Source organism: Caretta caretta, chromosome 2 (assembly GCF_965140235.1).
Source record: "Caretta caretta isolate rCarCar2 chromosome 2, rCarCar1.hap1, whole genome shotgun sequence".
Classification (NCBI taxonomy): domain Eukaryota; kingdom Metazoa; phylum Chordata; order Testudines; family Cheloniidae; genus Caretta; species Caretta caretta.
Window position 1 is genome coordinate 51906367 of NC_134207.1, and position 16274 is coordinate 51922640.

Genomic DNA, 16274 nt, shown 5'->3' on the forward strand with positions numbered 1-16274 from the left:
TGAGAGCACTGCTTAGAGCAGCAATAAATTCCATTCCCAGTTTGGCTTCTTCTACTTTCTCTTTATTGGAGTTAGTCCATAGCTTCAAACCAGAGCCCAGTAGTGGTATGGCCAGCAGTTGGCTGTGTATCTAGCAGAACGGTAGTAAATGAGGATTTCAATTCAAAACTTGATAAATGTTTTCCTGGGTTTTTGCCTCTTTCATGAACATTTTTCAAATAGCCCTAGTAGTTCTTCGAGTGATTGCTCATGTGTATTCCACAATAGGTGTGCGTATGAGGTCACCCACAAGAAGTATGAGGCTGCCCACAAGAAACAGCGGGACAATAAGAGACGCCCTCAGAGGCAGTCTCAGCTGGCCCCCTAGCCTGGCTCCTCTAAGGGCAAGCAGGCAGGGAAAAGGCACTTTTGACGGGATGCTCAGGGGCACCCCATCAGTCCTCATCAGGGATCCACCCTCAATAAAGCTCCCTTTCTCCAACCAGTTGTGTTCTTTCCTCCCGAAATAGTCGCGGCTAACCTCGGACCGATGGGTCCTCAACACCATCTCCCGGGGTTACACCCTCCAGTTTACTTCCTCCCCGCCCAACCACCCCCCTAACTCCTATCCCTACTGGGGGCCCCCTCGCATGAGGTTCTGCTCGAGCAGGAGGTGGGGCAGCTCCTAGGACTAGGAGCGGTAGAAGCAGTGCCTGAGGAGTTCATGGGCAAGAGGTATTACTCCCGATACTTCCTTATTCCAAAGGCCAAAGTGGGGCTCAGACCCATCCTGGACCTGCGAGGTCTGAACCAGTACATGGTGAAACTCAAGTTCCGTATGGTTTCCCTGGCCTCCATCGTCCCCTCCGTGGATCCCAGGGACTGGTGTGCTGCCCTCAATCTTCAGGACACGTACTTCCACATCCACATATTTGAGGGGCACAGGCACTTCTTCCATTTCGTGGTGAGACAGAATCTCTACCAATTCACAGTCCTCCCATTTGGTCTGTCCACTGCCCCCAGCGTGTTTACAAAATGCATGACGGTGGTAGCGGCCTACCTCAGACAGGCGGAGTCCAGTTTTTTCCCTATCTGGACGATTGGCTGGTCAAGGGCATCTCCCGGTCGCAGATGAGGGATCACGTGGCGCTCCTTCTGTCCACATGCACTGCCTTGGGCCTGTTGGTAAACAGCACCAAATCCACATGAGTCCTGGTCCAACACATAGAGTTTATCGGGGCGCTCCTGGACACAGCATCGGCCAGAGCCTCTCTCCCGCCAGAGAGATTCAAGACCCTGAAAGGTCTCATCGACTCAGTCTCAAAGTTCCCGGTGACAACAGCCAGGATTTGTCTGCAGCTCTGGGGGTCACATGTTGGCGTGCATGTATGTGCTCCATCATACCAGACTTAGGATGAGGCCCCTCCAGCTCTGGTTGGCCTCGAAGTTCTCCCAGGCCATGGACAGGATGGACAAGGTCCTCACCATGCCGGCCTCTGTGATCACCTCCCTATGGTGGTGGTCCACCCCAAACGACATGCTCCAAGGGGTCCCTTTCAGAGACAGGGCCTCATCATTGGAACTGGTGTCCGACGCGTCAGACCTTGGTTGGAGGGCCCATGTGGGGAACTTTCAGACCCAAGGCCTGTGGTCGGCCCAAGACCTGACCCTGAATATAAACATCAAGGAACTCAGGCATGTATGGCCTGCTCGCACCTGGAGGGCAAGGTAGTCATGGTCCTCATGAACAACATGGACTCAATGTTCTATATCAACAGGCAAGGTGGGGCCCAATCCTCTGCCCTCTGCCACAAAGCCCTCAGTCTGTGGGACTTCTGTATAGCCCACGACATCCACCTGAAGGCCTTCCACCTACCAGGCGCCCAGAACGAGAGAGCGGATCTCTTGAGCAGGGACTTTTCCTCACGAGTGGTTCCTCCACCTGGAAGTGGCCCATCGGCTCTTCTGAAGGTGGGAAACTCCCCAGGTGAACCTATTCGCAACTTGGCAGAACCGGCAATGCCCCTGGTTCTGCTCCAGGGGGACCTGGGGAGGTGTGCTATCTCCAATGCCTTTCTCCTGTCCTGGTCAGGCCGGCTTCTCTACGCCTTTCCCCCATTCCCTCTAATCAGCAGGGTTCTGGAGAAGGTAAAGCCGGACAAGGCCCGGGTCATCCTGATTGCCCTGGTATGGCCCAGGTAACATTGGTACGGGACCCTCACGGGTTTGGGGGTAGCTCCGCCATGGCCGTTGCCGCCCCACCTGGACCTGCTCTCTCAGGACCAGGGCCGCCTCCTCCAGCCCAACCTAGCAGCTCTTCACTTCACGGTGTGGCTGCTCAGTGGCTAGGTGGAGAGGAGAGGATGTGCTCAGAAAAGGTTCAGCGCATCCTCCTTGAAAGTAGACGGCCCTCCACTCGCCGTGCTTATTTGGCAAAGTGGTCCCATTTTTCTAGATGGGCAGAAGACCACGGTGTCTCTCCCGTGACTGCCCCAATCCAGCTTATTCTTGACTACCTGCTCCACCTGAGAGCACAGGACCTGGCGCCTTCGTCAGTCAAGGTGCACCTGGCAACCATATCAGCCTTCCATCCGCCAGTGCAGGGGCACATGGTATTTTCCCATGCTATGACTGGCCGGTTCCTCAAGGGATTGGACCATCTTTTCCCATATTCTAGACCCCTGGGCCCGCAGTAGGAACCTGAACCATACACGGTTTTTCATAAAGATAAGGTCCTGCTCTGCCCACACCCTGCATTCCTCCTGAAGGTGGTCTCTGCTTACGACATGGGTCAGGACATTTTTCTACTGGTCCTCTGCCCCAAGCCCCACGTGTCCAGTGAGGAGCACCGTCTCCACACACTCAATGTGCTACAGGCTCTGGCTTTCTACCTCGAGTGGACCAAGCCGTTCAGAAAGTCCTTGCAACTATTCGTTGCCTCAGCTGAGTGCGCGAGAGGCCAGCCGATTTCCACTCAGCGGCTTTCCAATTGGATCACTTCGTGCATCCGTACCTGTTATGAGCTGGTGGGTGTCCCCCCGCCACCCATTATGAGGGCACACTTGACTTGGGCATAGGCCTCGTTGGTTGCCTTTGTGGCCCACATCCCCATTCAGGACATCTGTAGGGCCACCACGTGGTCTTCGGTTCACACGTTCACCTCGCATTATGCGATCATCTCCCTAACCAGGAATGACGCTGGGTTCGGCAGGGCTGTCCTCCCTCCTGGGAACTTGTGAACTCCTACCCACCTCCAACAGATATAGCTTGGAATCACCTATTGTGGAATACACATGAGCAATCACTCGAAGACGAAAAAACAGTTACCTTTTCGGTAAATGGTGGTCCTCAAGATGTGTTGCTCATGTCTATTCCACTTCCCGCCCTCCTTCCCCTCTGTTGGAGTTGTCCGGCAAGAAGGAACTGAGGGTTGGGGGGACGTGCAGCTCCCCTTATACTGCACCAGGGAGGCGCCATTCCAGAGGTTGCGGGGGGCACTCCCACCCCCACGGGTACTGCCAGGGGGAAAACTTCTGGCACCGGGGCACATGGCGAGCACACACACCTATTGTGGAATACACATGAGCAACACATCTTGAAGAACACCAGTTAAGGAAAAGGTAACTGTCTTTTACCAGTGCATGGCGAGTTCTGGGAATCCCTGCATAAGTCCAGCGCCTTGAAATCTCTGCAACTGCGACCAGAGTTTTTGTTAGGGATTGTCAGGCTCTGTCCAGTGTGAAGTCCAAATCACCTAATCATCAGTGACCAGATGTCCCAATTTTATGAGGACAGTCCTGATATTCAGGGCTTTTTCTTATATAGAGATCTATTACCCCTCACCCCATCCCGATTTTTCACACTTGCTATCTGGTCACCCTACACCTAACCCTCCCATGTAGTCATTAATCTCCAGTTGGAGTAATGTGTTTGCTTTTCCTTTGTTTTAATGCCAGCCCTGCTTTGAATTATTTCCCCTTCCCCTTAATCCTTTTTCTCCGTATATCATTAGTTCACCCCCACCATCCTGGAGCTATTTCCTTGCGATTTCTGAACAGTGCTGTAGAACATAATGTTCATAGTTACGTACTTTACTATAAAGCTTGAGATTGGCCTTTAAGAAGTTCTTAGTTATCCTGGCCTGTATCATTACATACACATTTCTGTTACTTAGTCTTGGACACCAAATAATGTGACCATCTAGAGTAGATGGAGACAGGTAAGTTCAATTAAATTCTGTAACATCCTATAACAATTACTGTTCTGCGTGATTGATTTTTATCTTCTTTCCTTTTAAATTAGCAGGATTCAAATGTTTGCTCTTTCTAGCAAAGGAGAAAGTGTTTTTGTCTGCCCCTGCTCTCTGCAGCTCTACTTCAATTTCCCTCTGAGACTGTGAGGATGGATCAAATGATTGCCAATCATGATAAACTTTTCCCATGGTATTTCCTTTATCCATTAAATATAGCCTTTTACATTCCAATGGGATTAGGTTCTGCTGTATGTCAGAGTTTGTCATTCAGAAACCTATACCTGAAATCCTGGAGTTTCTTTGTCTATAAAACCTTAACTCTAACTCTCTAGACCCTAACTCTCTGGGCATTTATTTTTATCATGTACTTCTTTGTCACAGCCTTGTTTTGCTGGGCACAGTTCTATATTTGCCGTTTTCCCTGTATCTTTTTCAGGGAAAATAACCCAAGCCAGGGTTTTTAATATATTTTAGAATTTGTAATCCAAAATTTGACCTACCCTTTTTATCTATGTGAGTGTGATATAGTTTCATGAGCTTCCCTGCAATGCTGTGTGGTATTTTTGAAAAAGGCCAGTACTTATGGACAGCTCCAGTTTAATAACCAAAATCCTCACCCTGAAGAAACTCTAAATTATGTAGAATCAATTCATAGAATACCAGGGTTGGAAGGGACCTCAGGAGGTCATCTAGTCTAACCCCCTGCTCAAAGCAGGACCAATCCCCAATTTTTGCCCCAGATCCCTAAATGGCCCCCTCAAGGAGTGAACTCACAACCCTGGGTTTAGCAGGCCAATGCTCAAACCACTGAGCTATCCCTCCCCCCTTTAAAGTTTCTCATTTGAGTCTGCAGTTGATCAAACCATCGCACTTATGGGAAATAGTGTGTACCACGAGCAGCAAATTCCTCCTGTTGGATTATAAACTAGTTTCTAATTGGATTTAAGGCTGGTGTAACAATCTTGGATAATTTTGTTATAGATTAGAGAGAAGAAAATTTGTCTCTTTAAAATTTGTCTACTGTTCCTAAAACACATTCAAAACACTTCTAAAATCAACCATCTCTTAGGGCACTTATCTCCAGAGTGATCGATCCAGCGGGGGTCGATTTATCATATCTAGTGATCAATCGACCACCGAGCGCTCTCCTGTCGACTCCGGTACTCCACCAGAGCAAGAAGCGTAGGCGGAGTCGATGGGGGAGTGGCAGCAGTCGACCTACCGCAGTGAAGATGTCGCGGTAAGTAGCTCTAAGTAAGTCGACTTCACCTACACTATTTTCATAGCTGAAGTTGCGTAACTTAGACCGACTTAGCTGGCTTTTGCCCCACCCCTGCCCTCAGTGTAGACCAGGCCTGAGTCCCAATGCCAAGTGAGACAGTTAATACAGAGAAATGCGTAATGATACCCCAAGACACATTATTTATAAAGCAGCGCTTTTTCCATTGGTTGGCACAAACACTGCAACCACAGTCATATCTACGCTGTCAACATATACTTTGATTCCTCAGCCAAACAAAGGAGCACCTTTTAATCAAGAACAAGATGGGGTTTTGTGCAGGCTGCCTGTGTTTGAAGCAGAAAAGGTTTTTGAAAGGAAGTGTTTTAAAGTGTCATTTAAAGGTGGTAGGGGAGGCTCAGGCAGCTGGGGAGGAGGAGCAAGTTGATCACAGTGTATGCCTGCATGGTAGCTCTGCTAAATAGCGCCCATTGAGTGTAAATTAAAGGGCATAAGGGGAAGAAATTTTGCTCCCATTGTCACTCTGAGATCTAATGGCAGCGTTAGCTTAAAATTAGCTTGTCCTCAAGAACAACAGCTGGCCCTAAAATTAAAATTCATGCACTGCAAAGTGTGTATGGGAGGTGTGTAGTTAAATCCCCATCCACAGCAAGGCATCTGTTTCTTCTTCTACCTCCCTTTCAAGCACAAAATATTCTGACTCATTTCTCCCATCCCTCTTTTGTTTGTGTGGGTGGGTGCACTCATACCAAACCCGCAACTCCATGTATGTATTGCATGACAGACCAGGTAATAGCATGCTTGCTTTTTTAAACCCTTCTTATCCCTTACCCCAACCCCTCCCCACCATTTGTTGGGCTAGACACTGTGCAAACAGAACAATAGACAGTCCCATTGTTATTTGTACTGCAAAGATTCTAGTGCACTTTGAGGCTATGTAGAAATAATCAGACTGGGAAGAATGAGCCAGGCAAAAAGCCAAGCCCAAGGAGAGCTATGAGAAGTGAGGGAGATATTCAGGCCCAGCCAGACTGAGGTGCTGTGATGAGAGAAGCTCTGCTCAAGAGGGAAATTTGAATCGGTCTTTTCCAGTCCCATCACTATTAGCTGTGCCTAGACCACCTTCCTCTGGGTGAGGAATACTTCTGGCCAAATTGTACCCTTATGCTCCAGCAGACAGGTCTGTGGGGGCAGCAGGGAGTGCATTCATCCCTGGCTGACACTTGACCTTGTCTGCACAAGAGGAAGTTAGTGCACTAACCACCATGCCGAATGTGTCTGTGTCACGTTTCCATTTTAAGCCCTCCAGAGTAAGGATTTATCTATGTTTGTACAGCACCCAGTACAATGAGGTCTCATTGTGCCTAGGAGCTTTGGGTGCTACCATAATCTAAATGTTTATTATTAATAATAATAGCCTGCACTTGTATTGTGCGTTCCACCCTCGCACCTCAAAGTGCTTTAATATATTATTCCCCACTTGGAAGAAGGGGTAATTGAGGAAGAGAGAGATTAAGAGAGTCACCCAATGTCACAGCACATCACTCTGCTACTGCTGAATCTGTAGGCTGAACAGCAGTTAAAATTAGATGACACACTGATGTGAGGAGACAGTAGTCTGTGTACAGGAAAATTGTCCTGGGAAAGCTTGACTGAATTTTAAATGTCTAAATGTTCTTGCTCATAAATTATTGGTTTGTTCTGGATTTTATTACTCTCTTACCTTGTAGAAGAAGATTAAACCTAAAATGCCCTTGCCTTCTCCTTTCCATCTGGTGATGATTCTACAGACTAACAAGAGAGGCCACAGATATTTTTTTCTGTGATGTTAAGAATGACTCTATAGATCAAATACCCTTTAATTATTTCCGTTTCCATTTATAATTATACAGGCTGTCAAGCATTGTTCATCTGGCTTGTGTGTAATTAGAACAGGTGGTGTATTGACGTTTTAACATCGCATTACTGTTGTCGTATGTAAAACTTTTAAAAAATGGTTTAAGAAACAGTTGTGAGCTATGGCAAATGCCCTCCAGGGCTTCAGGACTCAAACATCTTAGGGCTCCTTCCCTGCCTTTGTGTCTAGGTAATCCTAAACAGGCTCAGTGAGGCTCCCAGCCAGGTTTTGTGGTAGTCAACTCATGATTTTAAGGGCTCTCTTCTTTTCCTTCTTGTTTACTTACTTTTTATATAACAAGAGTACTTACAGGGCCCCACCAACACTGGTGCTCTATTACGTCAGGTGTTGTACATGCACATAATGAGGAAGATTCCCTGCCCTGCCCTGGCTGGGGTCAGTTGACTCAGGCTCACGGGGCTCAGGCTGTGGGCTAAAAATTGCTGTACAGATGTTCTGGCTTGAACTGGAGCCCAAGTTCTGGTACCCTCAATTGTTGCTCATCTCAGAGCTTGGGCTCCAGCTCCAGCCCCAGCCCAAATGTCTACAAAGCAACTTTTCAGCCCTGAAGCCTGAGCCCCGTGAGCCTGAGTCAGTTGACGGGGCCAGCCATGGAGTTTTTATCCCCCTGTCAAGGTTCCTTCCCCACTCTCAACTCTAGAGTACAGATATGGGGACCTGCATGAAAGACCCCCTAAGCTTATTCTTATCAGCTTAGGTTTAAAACTTCCTCAAGGTACAAACTTTGCCTTGTCCTTGGACCCTATGCTGCCACCACCAAGCATGTTAAACAAAGAACAGGGAAAGAGCCCACTTGTAGACGTCTTCCCCCAAAATATCCCCCCCCAAGCCCTACACCCCCTTTCCTGGGGAAGGCTTGATAAAAATCCTCACCAATTTGTACAGGTGAACCCAGACCCAAACCCTTGGATCTTAAGAACAATGTAAAAACAATCAGGTTCTTAAAAGAAGAATTTTAATTAAAGAAAAGGTAAAAGAATCACCTCTGTAAAATCAGGATGGTAAATACCTTACAGGGTAATCAGATTCAAAACATAGAGAATCCCTCTAGGCAAAACCTTAAGTTACAAAAAGACACAAAAACAGGAATATACATTCCATTCAGCACAACTTATTTTATCAGCCATTTAAACAAAAGGAAATCTAATGCATTTCTAGCTAGATTACTTACTAACTTTTTACAGGAGTTCTGAGCTGCATTCTTGATCTGTTCCTGGCAAAAGCATCACACAGACAGACAGACCCTTTGTTTTCCTCTCCACCCCCCCGGTTTGAAAGTATCTTATCTCTTCATTGGTCATTTTGGTCAGGTGCCAGCGAGGTTATCTTAGCTTCTTAACCCTTTACAGGTGAAAGGGTTTTTCCTCTGGCCAGGAGGGATTTTACAGCACTGTATACAGAAAGGTGGTTACCCTTTCATTTATATTTATGACACCCCCCATAGGCAAACCCTAAGTGCTTCCATTCCTCATCTGTAAAATGGAATAACAGCAGTGCCCTACCTCGTAGAGATGGTGTGAGGATAAATACATTAAAGATGGTGCTGAGCTCAGATATTACAGTGATTGGGATGGGCGGGAGGCACGCATACAGACAGACAAGCAGCATCTCAGTGACCTAGGTTCCTTTTAGGATTAGCCACAAACAGATAAAGTATTAACATGGTTTTGGATACACTTCATTGTCCCAGTGTAGACCTGGCCTTGTCCAATTCTCTTCAAATATAGTTTAAAAGAGAAAAAAAAATAACAACTTTTATGGCAAAGAGCCAGAAGTGAGAAATTTGGGTCATTTTGGAGAATTTTTGGAAGGAGTCAAAATGCTGTTTTAACTGAGAAGTTGACATAATAATGGACTTGCTGCTGCTGCTGCTCCATTTTCTATGGGGGCCTGCAAGTCTGATCTGGCTTACCTGATCCTAATTCTAATAAGAAATAAACAGGTAAAAAGCAGCTCTTGAGGTTCAGTTAAGGCTGACCAAATCAATCCACAAATTTGTGTGCAACGAAGGAATATAAGCAGTGAAAACTTGAGCTTGTCCTTGGGTATTAATTAACATCACATTTTACACTTGAAAGAGTCTGTACATGCAAAGAATTCCCCTAGATGCTGCCAGGCATAAACATTCTCTGCATAGAGGCCAGAAATATTTAAATCCTTTATTTAGCAAAGTCTTGGTGGAGGCTGATGTTTTGAAACCCGGGTGTCTGAAGTTAAGCACATAATCGGTGGCCTGATTTTCAAATGAGCATCCCCGGCTCCCGTTGCAGTGAAATCAATCACAGAAGAGTTAGGATAGTTCAAAAGTTAAGGGGACAGATTCTTTTCCCTGAACTGTGGAGTTCTCAGCTGGTGGCTCCTGCACCTACTACTCCAATGGGACCGGTGAAGCAGATCTTGGCACAGGAAAGACTCCAGACCAAGGTTTCTAGGCCCAGGTTCTCAAAGGCATTTAGGCTCAGTACTTGCATTGAAATCAATGGGAATTAGGAGCCTAAATACCTTTGAGGATCTAAGCCCTAGTGCTGTTTGGTAGGTGTGATAAATGAATTGGGGGGGAGGGTAGCTCCCTTTTATTGAAACCCAGCCAGCCAGTTAGCTATAAAAATCCCTCTTGGTGGCTGTTCTCTGTTTGCTTGAAGGGTTAACAACATTCCCCGAGTAAAGGAAGGGAGTGGGCACCTGACCAAAAGAGCCAATGGGAAGGCTAGAACTTTTCAAAATGGGAAAAAAACTTTCCTCTGTCTGTGTGTTGTGGTTCTCCAAGAAAGAGCAGAGAGACATAGCAGCAATGCTGTAAGTAGCTTTAAAATCAGGTATGAAAAAACATCAAATCATACCTCAACACTACTTATCTGAAACTCCAAATGTGTAAGTATATCAGAAATGTTTAGAAAGACGTGATTAGGTTTATTTCTGTTTATTTCTTATGGCTAATGGACTCCCCTGAGCTAACCCCAGATGCTTTTGTTTTGCTTGTAACCTTTAAGCTGAACCTCAAGAGAGCTATCTTGATGCTTAATTTTTGTAATTGTTTCTTTTAAGATTAGCAAAAAGCCTAAGTTGCAAATGTATTTCCTTTCTTTTTGTTTTTAATAAATTTTACCTTTTTTAAGAACAGGACTGAATTTTTGTGTCCCTAAAAGGTTTGTGCATATGTTGTTTACTTAGCTGGTAGCAACAGCTAATTTCCTTTGTTTTCTTTTTCAGCTCTTCCCCAGAGCGGGGCAAAAGAGCTTGAGGGTACTCCAAAGGGAGGAATTCCCAAGTACTTCTTCCTGGGTTCAAGGGGTTTTTTTGCATTTGGGTGGTGGCAGTGTTTACCAAACCAAGGTCAGAGAAAACCTGTAAGTGTGGGAGTTTAATACCAGCCTGGAGTGCACAGTATTAATTTTTAAAATCCTTGTGGGCCCCCACCTTCTGCACTCAAAGTGCCAGAGTAGGGAATCAGCCTTGATAGTAGGCCACAGAGCACAAACTGTGGGCCAGATCCTCAGATCACATACATCCATATAGCTCCATTAACAAGGATCTGCCATGTGATATTTTGTATTAATGTTTCTTTTCTGAATTGTAAACAATAGGGTGTTACTAAAACTGTATCCTACAGTATATAGGAAGCTCCTCACAACCAAGTTAATGTTGCTAGAAACCATCACATCTGGAGTTTGTGGATGCGTGGTTGATTTTTCTAGGTCAGATGAACCCTGAACTAATGCAAATTAGGATTATTTTGCTGACAAAGCTTTCAAACCATTGGGAGCCTTATGTTTAAATCAGGTTTCACCCTCAAAAGTAAGAGGATCACTGCCACCCACGCTCAGCTATTAACTTTTGAAGCTATTTTACTTTACGCTGCAGCCCACATGCAAGTCAGCAGTGACCCAATCAATTCATTTCATCTATTCCATTCACATACACAATTTCTTGCATGTACTTTGTTTTAGTAGCAGTGATCTGAAGCAAAATGAGAACTATTGGATCATTGTGATTTAACCCTGCCCTGGCTGTTGCAGTGTTGTTCCCAGGACACTAGAGAGATAAAGTAGGTGTGGTAACATCTTTCACTGGACCAACTTCTGCTGGTGAGAGACAAGCTTTTGAGCTTACACAGAGCTTTAACCATGGCTGGCATTTAGTTTTGGCTCTAATGTTTAAGAAGGCTGCACAGAAGGCTGAGAGAAGCTGTAAAGGTTACTAGACAGAGCAGAGACGCAAAGAAAAAAACATTTCAACAAAGTCTTAAACTCTACCTCCATCACCATTTGTAGCCTTCAGTAAATCAGATCACTTCTTTCTGTGTCTGTACCAAGGGGATAGACTTCTTACCTCCCTCTCTCCCGGGTATAATATGAGGATCAGTTAACACCCACACAATGATTTGTGAATGTGAAGTATTAAGGATTGTTTTGCATTTAGCTGTTCTATTATATAGATGCCATGCACAGTATAGTCCCCTGAAAGCCTGCTTCTGCCTGACAACTCTTGTCCTTCATGGAGAACATTTTATATCCTTTACAAGGCGTTTTTGGGGATTTAATACTTTTGGGTGAGGATATTTTTTTGAAGGGATACCGCAGGGATTCTGAGGTGTGACAAAATAGTCTTTTTCAAGCAAATTAAAATTAGCACTAAGGAATTCAATAAACCACTTACCCAGCTCTAATTAAAGTTGGGGCTGGGAGAAAGAAAGCTAAGTGTAACCATTTCAAAAGCACAAAGTCACTTCGCAGTCTGGCACTCAAGTCACACAGGCACTTTTTTAAAAATTCACCTGCAAGTCAAGGATTCAACTCATCAAATCTTGGTTCGGTCTCAAATGCTTACAGGAGGGCACCCCAGCAAACATTGCATGACTGGGTCTCCTCTCTGCACACGTTAAATGTGCAGAATGGGAAACCAAGCAGGGATATGGAGGCAAAACAGGTCAGTAACTGTAGGCGTATTTGAGCTCTGAACCAGAAAACCTTTTTCTTCCCTTTAAAATTTACATTCCTACATGCAATGCCCTTTTCTTTGCCAGATGATCAATTAGTGAGATTGAAATAAAATTCTATTTGGAAGCAGGAGCCTGCTAAGCAGATTTCAGTCCCCCAGTCTGTTACCGTTCCTATGTTGAATACAGAGCTCCACCTACTGGCTAACAAACTCCTTTCCCTCCAAATCCTACGCAGCCATGACTTTGGTGCAGCTTACAAGACCAACCTGCTTTGCAGCTTTATGATACATTCTTTGAATTTGCAATACATGAGTATCAGTCATTTTAAACAACCCAGCTCCATATCCAGTAAATCCTGGCTGACCTAGATTAGTTCAGTATTTAATTAAACTAATGATCTCATGCCAAAATGTTCCTTTGGTTAGATTTAACCCAGAGAACAACATAGGGAGCCATGTAATACATCTGAAGATTTAGAGCCCATCTAAAACACGTACCATTTAATCTTTTAAGGAAATAGTAGTGAGTGCAGGGACACAGGTGACTCCCACTTGACTTCATAGGGCTTCCAAATCTTCCTTCCTCACTGATAGAAGAGCAGATCTTAGGTTTTTTCTTTGATTTCATCTAAGGAAAGACTACCAGCACTGGTAATTTGTTGCTCTCAAGGCCATTGATGTGTTTTTTCAAATAAAAAATTACTCTGGAATCTTTAACTTCCCCCTTATCTTCCTAAATTAAACCAATTTCATTCCCACCAGCTCACAACTACCTGAATGAACAAATGATACAAAGATGGTAGTTGCAACATGCTGAAATTAATATTTGGTGTGCATATAAGATTAGGCTTGTGATATTAAAGGTCTCTTTAGAAAAAGCCTCCAAACTATTTCCTGGCTTTTAAGAAGGAGTAAAATTTTCAGAAGTGCTTAAGTTCCATTTCCAAAAATGACTTAGTTTAAGTCCCACTGATTTTCTCGTCAGTGCCTAAATCACTTTTGCAAATTTTACCCTGGTGCCTAGGAGCTGTGAGCATATTGTTATCAGGACACCTTTTTGTTTTTCATTGTTGCAGCTGTCAGTAAGAGTGTTGGAAGCTAGCAACTTGTCTTGGCTGTTCTGTTACCAGGGTTTAGGGCTGAGTGTTAATTGATGTATTCTTCACATATAGTAGGTGCGTTCCATGTAAATTATTCCTACCACAAGCATTTACTTGGTGTCTATCACTGTGGTATTAAGGCTTGAGAGATTCAAGTTCTTGGTGAAACAGACTAAACATGCTCCCCAGTTGCTTGCAGCTTTGTGAGTGAGCTGGGAATCCAGGATTTCATTAAGTGGGTAGGACTGGGAAAGAAGATTGCCACAGAAAGCCAATTCCAGCTTAAGAGTGGGTCTGCTCAGAAAGCTCTGCCCTCAGCAGTAGAATTACAATACTCAGTGAGAGATAGGAATGGGCAGACTTGGGATTGTCTCATTTTGAACCCACTCAAGTAAGATGAGTTCAAAAGCTCAACACAAATATTAGCAAGCATGAGCTTTGTTTAGGAAAGACTGTGGGAGGGAAGTGAGGAAAGGAGAGAGAGAGAGAAAAATTTCATTAAAAATATGCACAGTATACACCCACACACCAGGCCTAAGCAATTAACACAGCTATGTTAAAGCATCAGAGTTACATAGTGAAGGAAGTCAAGAAATGACACATTTAAGATTTTTGGAGTAATCTTCAATTCTTCCAAGGCAGCCAAGGGTGTTTTCAGGCACCACGTCATCTAAACTACCCAACTTGATGTCCTCCCTTAGATGATTTTAAGTTGGATTGTTTAAAACTCTCTCATGTTTGTGTTGACTCCTATTTAACTCCAATGTCTAATGAATGTTTTGTCAAATCCACAAAGATGACACTTCTCCAAGTGAGAGCTGAAAGGCAAGAATATATATTTTGGAGGCAATCTCTAGCAACCTCAGAAAGAGGGAAAACATGCATCTGTCCAGCTCTTTGAGGCTCTCTATAAAAATAAAAAAACCCAAAAGGGCACAAAGCCCAATTAAAGAAGAGAACACCTTTGCATGTCTTCCTTAAAACTCCAGGAATTGAGTGTCTGCTTTATAGGAACTCATTCTAATTCAGTGGAATTTTCTTTGCAAGGTAGAAGATTCCCGATAGGACTCCAGGAATGTAGCCTATGCATCACTTTACCTAGAATATATATATTAAACTGAATTGCTTTTGGAAAAACTTTTGAATTCAAATCTAGTTTTGGGAGTCCCACCACACACCCCCAACATTGTTCAAGATTTGAAAAAAAACCTTAAAACAACCAAAGTTTGCCCAGTCCAGATAACAGAATTAAAGCATAGGGAGGACAGTTTAGGTACCATAAGATAAGCAAAAACTTCTATAGAACAATTAAACACCAAAATATTTATTTTTTAATTTAGACAAACAGCACAAACTTAATATTTGTAAAAAAAAATTAAATGTTTTCCCTTTTTGAAAATACCCAGATTAAAGTGTCAAAGCCCAGTAAGAAAAAAAGATTCCTAAAAGAAACACTTAAAAAAAAGGAGTACTTGTGGCACCTTAGAGACTAACCAATTTATTTGAGCATAAGCTTTCGTGAGATACAGCTCACTTCATTGATGCATCCGATGAAGTGAGCTGTAGCTCACAAAAGCTTATGCTCAAATAAATTGGTTAGTCTCTAAGGTGCCGCAAGTACTCCTTTTCTTTTTGCGAATACAGACTAACACGGCTGTTACTCTGAAAACTGTTAAGATGGTTTCACAGAGCGGAATTAGCTATACTGAACCTTTATGCTTCTAAAATCCGGTTTGTAAGATATGCCCAAGTTAATGCAGAATACTCTTACAGTAGCAGGATGGCTCTAGCAAGTCCTTCTGCTTCCATACTAAACAAATACCATCTTGGCACAGAAAAAGAGACATATGTTCAAAAAGAAAGAGGCGGTTTTCAATTGCATCTCAATTTGCACATAAAGACTAGCTCCTCAGCTGTAGCCATAGTTCCAATTATTTCAGTAGCAGTGCACTGACTGGTGCACCTGGGGATCCGGCCCTGTGACCACACAGAGCCTTTCAACTGAAGGTACCTCAGTTCAAAAGCCTTAAAAATCAAAATGTTCACTCAGATTCTGGCCAGTCAGTGCTATGCTCCGATTGCTTTGGACAAGCGTAGTAGAGCAAAGAGGCATCTCTGCTCCCGAACAGTCGTCTGACCACCCAACTCTCAGCCTCCCTGGGTCACAACAATCCTACTTAAGCCTTTAGGACATCTCAGTTGGATGATTGTAGGTTACGGTTCCCAGGCCTTCAAAGGCTTTATTCTTCAAGAGCCAGATTCTACAAGAGCCTCAGCAACTCTGATGTAGCACTGAGCACTTTTTAACTCCCATGGAGATCAAGAGGAGTTGAGGGCGGGACCAGGACATAGGCTAAAATGTAGCTGGAATTCTGCAGTTTGTAGTGCCAGCTTGGTCAAGATAATGACTGGCCTCTTAACTTTCCACTGTCTTCTGAACTGATCACGGGAAAGGCTCCTGCACAAAGGCAGCAGGTTTGCATTTTCTGAAGTGGACTAAAGTCATCGGTAGTCTGAAATGGGAAGATTCATATACATCTTTGGATGTATTCTCTTAGCCTACCAAGGGTGCTTGGGAATTTGTGGTGGTCTCTCCAGTGAGATTTCTCACCTTTAGAATTTGGGTTATCGATATGGCTATGTATTGCCTTGACCTTTGCTAACTTAAAACAACGTGGACTCCAGAGTCCTCTATAGTCTTTGAAGGTATGCTAGGGATTTCTGGAGTTTGAGAACTACGGTGCATGGGGGGAAAAGCCTTTCATTGTGTCACAAGGACGCTGATTCCCTGCCTACAGTTATCAAAAGGTCGCTGGTTGTTAATATCTAGATACTTATAAGACGCTT